Genomic DNA, 7,053 nt, shown 5'->3' with positions numbered 1-7,053 from the left:
TGCAGATGATCAGCTTTTTATGAGTTACTTCAGGCGTGGACCAGGCTAATTGGCTTTTCTAGCATATAGCCAAGATACAGGTTGGATGATAGTAAGTTGATCCACCCAGATAAAACAAAGATAATATTGGTACATTGGGGAAAACAACCAAGGAAATGGCAGAGGTGAGTATCAGTTCTTTTGAGCGTTGTTTTTTCCTGTCTTTTGTCCTTGAAGTCTGAAACTTAAGGTATTACTAGATCATTGGTCATCCAGAAGTAGCCAAAGCAGCAGAAGCTAAGAGCGCATTTACATGGGGTCAGAGGGTGAAGATTTTCATTTAAAACAGTTTGTTGTCTTTCTGCTGTGTGCAGTATGTAAACATAAGCATTTAGGAGTGAAAAAATGAACAATTAAGGGATGGAAGGTAAGCATTCAAATCTGCTGACAGTTCACACAAGCTTTTAAGTGAATGTACACATGAAAAGCAAATTTAGCTCTATTCCCTGAATTCCTTTCCAGACTCTGCTTATAGGCCAGAAACCCTCTTAAACCCAACTGCCCTCGATTGTATTCATTTCTAGTACAGACTAGTTTTGCATACCACCATCTGCTCACTACATATAACCAATTCATCTACCCAGTTTAAACCAGACACCAAAAATCTTTCTATCTCCTCTCCACATGTGGGCCAAAGCCTCAATGCTGCCTTATTTCAGATAACCACTATCATTGAGAGCCCAGCATAGCGTTCATTCTGTATGTGCAGTTCCAGACGAACAGTGTTCTCTCCATTATTCCACAGTGAAGCAGAAAATACAAATGCAACCATCCTCCCTCTACAGATTTAAAACTTCATACTTTTCCTGCTAATATTCACCCTCTTGTGAGTCAGATACAACTTCCAACTTCATCCAATCCATTCTGTATATTTAAGCTGCGTTCCTCAAAATACTCAGTTAACCACACCAGGCTAATATCTTATTTATCTGGTACATGTACATTAAGAGATTGTATGAAATGCAGATGGGATTTTCAAAAGGCCCTAAGTGACTTGACATAATGTCCCAACCTCTGAATGTATTTAAATATTTATCTGTTTTCCCTTAATTGATTATTTTTATTCTATACTTTAAATATTTAGCTACACTGGACATAGTCATAGCCTTATCTTAAAGTTTTAATTGTGTATATCTTTAAGAAGTGACCAATGCAGACTCAAGGTCCTCTGTACAGTCCCCAGCACTAACATCTCTCCTGCAAAACTACTAAACTTCACATGACAGTTGCTGGCACCAGAAACTCGTATTGCCTTACATAAATCATGATTCCTGCAAAGTTCCCAGCTCCTGACAGGTTTCATTCTGCAAGGTCTCTAGCTACCCTGCTTTCCTTGCCCTCTATAGCACTGTATGTTCTGTGGATTCCTAATTTACCGGTGTCTTGCGCTGCCCTGTCAAGCTGAGGAATTATCTACAAAGTTCCTATTTCTCATTTATTCTCTTTACCATACATAGACTTTATGATATATACACCTCTATTCCAAACAGTCAGGTTTTGGAAATAATATATTAATTAGCCCATTCTGTTGATTTCAATTATATTTAACTGTAAAGTTAAATTTTAGAGTCAAGCTGTTTTACAGTTAGGGGGACCCCAAAACGTTTAATACTTGTGAAAATGTTGGAATTGTCACTTTTTAAACATTTCCAGGTTTAGTTTCAACCAAATACCACAACTGCCTTATACTGTGGGCCTTAAGTAGCTAAGGGATTGTTTCTCTCTTCATATTGTACCCAGCTGTAGAAATAATTTGGGATGGTCAAACTGATAGCTGCAAGATGTTTGTTGGCTGCTGGTAAAGTGTTTTCAGTGGAGGATCCTCCACTCTGGTACTTAACATCTCCTCCTCCCCAAACTTTGATGCAACAGAGCTTGAGGCTGGAGATTTTCAGAGCCGTTTCCAAAACTGATGTATTTCTTCAGGATTTCTTGGGGAGAGGAATGAACTGAAAAAGGACTTAGCTTGAAATATTGTTAATATTAAACCATCTTATTTCTATAGACTTTAAATAACTGTGGTGCATGCAGGTAGAGCATTGGATCAACTTTTCTTTAAAAATCTAAATAAAATCAATTGCATGTGAAGCTGCTGTACTGCTACCACTGTGTGGCAAACATCACTAACAAAAGCATTAGTGATGGGCCAAGGAAAATATGGAACCCTCCTTCCCCACTAGACTGAGGGAGAAAAATCCCTGCTATTCTTCTTCCACAAGTACCCCCAAAGACCTAGAAAGGACCACTGGGTGGCTGCAAAAGTGGGGAGGGGGGAAGTCCCTAGATGAGAAACAAGTTTAGGAGCCTGCTGAGAGCAAATGGGAGGTTAGTTCTGGGGTATTTGGTGTGTGGAAATTCCTGTGGAGATTTCAGTTTGCAAATTTGAATTGCTCAGTGATCCTGAAGATGTTAGTTCGTGGCAAAGCCTTTGAAACTGGAGAGCAATAAATGGACACAGTTGTTAATTAAACCCTATACAGTTAACACAGCCTTGTTCTTTGCAATTATAGGCCTTTTTAAAACGTGAAATAGAAATATAATGAATACTCACATCAGCATGTTCATGGAATGGGTTAAGGCCAAGTCCCTTCCAGTAAGTGACTGTGTCAAACTCAATCTTGTATAACCCTGTTACAAATTGTTTCTTGGTTGTAAGCTGATGGATCTCACCATATTAATTGGTTTTTCTGTGTGAGAGCAAGATAATGTACATTTATATTTGTGTGCAGATTTGTGAAAGAGATAATATATAGCATTGAACTACAATGACATTCTGTAGCCAGACATCTGGGAAAATGCTGACTGGTCATCTGAAATAACTTGTTCCTTTCTGTACTGTGGCGGCCTCACAAAGTCTGTCCTTGCATCTAGATCTTCCATGCATACCACAAAGTATGTCTGGGCTGTAGAAGCTTCTTTATTGATACTGCTGCAAAGGTTGGAGGTGAGCCAAAAGAAACCTGGCATGGGTGTTCACTGTCTCCTGATAAGGCTGTCAAGCTGAGCCCAGAGTTGCTTAAACTTTACTTCAGAGCCAGCAGGGGGCACACAAGAAAAACTCACCACTGGCCTAAGAGTGCATAACTCTCGTGATGTTTAATAAACACATTTAAACTAGTGGTTATTTTCTCTATTATTTATTAATCCTAATTCTTTTTCTTTTTAGGGGAGTATTTTGTTCTGGTTTATTTACAAAAACACTCTTTGTTTATAATTTATTTGAATTACACTGGAGTTGCCATAGGTTTGACCAAGACTATAGTCTTATGAAATCTTATTAGTCCATTGAGTTGTTTGACCTTCACAAGCAGATAGGTTTGTTTAAATTAGTCTCTAGACAATACTAATGTCCTGATAAACTGCTAGCCGATGTAGGGATGTGGAGCCTGTATTGAATTTTGTCTCCTGGCTTTATGTAGCTCCTCTAGAAATACTCTTATTTCCACTTAATCAATCCTATAGTGTAGGCACCAGGGATTGGATTTCAGTGGTTAGTATGATGCTTGTATTTTATGTTAGTGTTTCAGTAATCTCCATCCATTGTTTAAAGTTCTGAATGCTACATCAACTGACATGTTCGAGTCCCTCATTTGTTTTAGTATAAGACAAGGAAATTCAGCACTTAATGATGAACCATCTAGGAGCTTGTTAAAACACAGATGCCATTTTCATATTTTAATAGAATTCTTAACTGCCTGTGAGTTACCTCCCTTGTGTTTACAATTTTTTCAAACCATCCAGAAGCCAGTCTGCTAGCTTTGGAGCTATAATTTACTTAGAAGAAGAGACCCCCGCCCACACAGTAAATATTTGGTGTAGGCATAAATTACCTTATTACTTCTCAGATTGTAACTAATGACATTATACATTATGCTTTTAAGATGAATGCATGTAAAAAGTGGGTTTTCTAATCTTTGGCCTCTTTCAATGCTTCCCTCGCCCCCTTCTCATTGTATTATATGACTTACCCTGAACTTAAGAGCTGCCAGGTCCCATCATCAGCCTTTTTATATAGTTTAATTGGTACACTGGAAGCAGGACTTCCTCTGACTGCATCTAGAATTTTCACAATAAGAGAGTGCTTGGAATCATGAGAGCCCTGCATGTAGGGAAAAGAGAGATGTAATTCTTCTATGGCAAATTATATAGGCGTCATGAACCATGATAAAGCATGTCCATTAGAAATTTAATTTTTTAGAAATAGAGGGTATCACATATTTTCATATACCAGATACACAAGTTTACTGTATAATACAAAAATTTAGCCTGCAGGATCAGAGGGAGGGAGCATATGCTGCACCCTACAAAGGGGTCTGCTCCTCATGTGCACTGACAACCTTTCCTCAGAGACAGAATGCCTCTCAGCACTCCCTCTGCCGTTCTGACAGCATCCAGTGCAGAGTTGTTGCTAACTGGCACAACCAAGCCCACAGATGACAGAATAAAAGTTGAATCCTAGAAGTGGCAAGTGGTGATGGTTTGGAATCCAGCAGCCTGATCTCCTTGTTTTAGTGTGGGGGCTAGAGGAATCAGGAGAGGCTTCACGGTGGACACATTATCCCATTCCTCCCTTTGTTCAACTGTCAGCTTGGCAAGCCATGCACATGTGCTCTCTCTTGCTGTCATAACCCCATTATGGGCCAGACTGTGGTCAGCCCTTGGGCAAGTGTGCACGGGTGAGAAAGGTATAAGAAGCTTCCCCTGCACAAAGCATGCAACAATTATATTCCATGTCCTCATTAGATCAGTGACTGCTTCCTCCCTCAGAAGCCAGCAACCCCAAAGGGAATGAGGATAAAACAGTACCATGCCCCTCCCATAACCCCTTAAGTAAAAAAGAAACTAGAACTCTATGGTAGCTGCTGGTTAGTGATCACTACCGAGTCTGCTTAAGGGCAGGGGACTGGACTCGATGACCTCTCGAGGTCCCTTCCAGTCCTAGAATCTATGAAAACCATCATTGGTTTCAAAAATCACATTTCCATTTCTGATTTTTTTTAAAAAGAAAGGTTCTTATTTAAAAATTGTAATAACTTAAACTGTGTGACCCCTTCCCTCACCTGTAATCCCTTCTGGGGACCCATGACAATCTACCTCACCTCTGGGGATCCTGCCACATAGCCTGAGAAAAGCTCATCTATTAAACTAACAAACTGAAATAAACTCGGTGCCCCTGATTGACTTTCTCAATCACCCCAATTTCTAGGATGAAGAGCCTCCTGCCCATTGAGGTTTCTGATGTCATCAGTGGGGCAGATTGTAGCAGGAATTGTCAACTTCTGTGGATAAAGGAGTTTTAGCCACCACCTCAGAAGCTTTGTCAGGGTGTGGAGGGCAGGATAAGCAAAACCTGGTGGGTTTTTTTTGTTTTTTTACACACCAAAATCATATGGACTAGCTTTCCCAAACATCAGAAGTGGCCCTGTGGAGCAGAGTGGGAGTACAAGGGCAATGCTGCTGGGGAAGATCAACAGGCTACACAGTGTGTGGATCTCTCACATTTTTCAGAGCCACATGAGTGCCACCAGAAGTGAGAGGAGGGGAAAGGGAGTCTTAGACTTGGTCCCAGGCCTCTTTCAGAGCAGTGGATGTGGCAATCCACTCCAACTACAGAATGGTGATGTGGAGACCTGGAGCAATAAAGGAAGAGTGAGTAGAGAAGAGACCAGACACCACTTCATTTCCCTTCTCTGCTGAGGTTGGAGCAAGAGCCATTACAGAAGGAATTAGCAGGTGAGTCAGTAGGCAGCAATTCGTAGGCCTGCTGGGAGATGAATTCTCATGTCATGTTACTGCCCATTGAGATGTTGTTCAGCTGATGATGGCTTTGATGTCTTGCGAGGGGAGAAGTTGCTTCTCCACAGTCTCCCAAGGCTGAAACATATTTGGGAGGGAAGGTCTTTTTTAATGGCTGTTGAAATTATCCTGATAGCAGGTGCTACCTCCTATTACAGCCTATCTACTGCTTTCATCAACATAAATAACTACAGCAAACGGGGGAAGCACTTTTTTGTAGAAATAAGGAGAGAGGTAGGAGAGTGCAGGGCCAACGTACAATATACAATTAAAATAACTGTAATAAAATAGACTGATTTGTCTTTCACTTATTCCAATTCTTGTCATTTTTTAAAAAGAAAGATGAGGTAGGTTACGTCGATCACACGTGAAAAGGCCACCTCAATATTGAAATACTTACCAGTGGCGTGGCTTCAGAGAAAAACATCAGTCCAGCTAAGAAAACAAGGAGCAAAGAGCAAAAGGCCATTCTGCTTGCAGTTTGAGAGTCTGTGTCAGCAACTAGAAACTGGTGGGATTTGGGATTTTATACCCAATTCCCTCAAATTAGGCTGCTTAGCAAATTCTGTATGACTTCAAAGCTGCTGATTCTGATTGTTTACTTAGTAAATAGTAAGAGAATAAGTAACCCACACAAACATGAACCATGCCTGTGGAGATTAGTCTACTGCATTATCTTCTGTAAAATAACTTGGATCACTTTTTGTGTCGCTGATACGCTGATTACAATTACTTTATTGTAAATGGCCTATTCCCTCCATGTTTCCTGTTCTGTTTTAGAGTGTGTTTGAAGATGTGCTCTACTGTATGTGGTCTTGACAATGTGTGAGAGACTAAATTTTCCTTGTCTCTTGCGCAATGATATACTTTTCATTTTTAGTATGGATTTCATTCTGGTCATAGCATGAAAAATACTCTCATCCAGAGAATCAGCAACCTCTCAGTTTATCTGATGAAAACGGTCACCCTTCTCCTTCTTTGTTGAAAGCAGTACTGAAATCAATGTGGGCCACTTCATCCTCTTAGACTACCTCTCCAGACTTGTGCAGCTGTGTCTGACCACTTCCTGTGATGCTTCCACTTGCCTATCTCCCATCCATGCCCCATGGATGCAAATGACTTTTGGACATCTAACTACCTGTTTTCAAGGTACAGTCAAATTGTGATCTAAATACTGTCATTTATTCCTGCAGTAAATTTATGGCCAAAATTAATTGC

General features: G+C 40.3%; 1 pseudogene; it reads right to left on the bottom strand.

Annotated features, from left to right (window-relative positions):
• Positions 1–1,554: 1,554 nt before the first annotated feature.
• LOC120397315 lies at positions 1,555–6,304 on the bottom strand (annotated as a pseudogene).
• Positions 6,305–7,053: the final 749 nt, after the last annotated feature.

Source organism: Mauremys reevesii, linkage group 2 (assembly GCF_016161935.1).
Source record: "Mauremys reevesii isolate NIE-2019 linkage group 2, ASM1616193v1, whole genome shotgun sequence".
In the NCBI taxonomy this organism is placed as follows: Eukaryota; Metazoa; Chordata; order Testudines; family Geoemydidae; genus Mauremys; species Mauremys reevesii.
The sequence above is the reverse complement of the archived record's forward strand: the minus strand, read 5'-3'. Positions and strand labels throughout refer to the sequence as shown.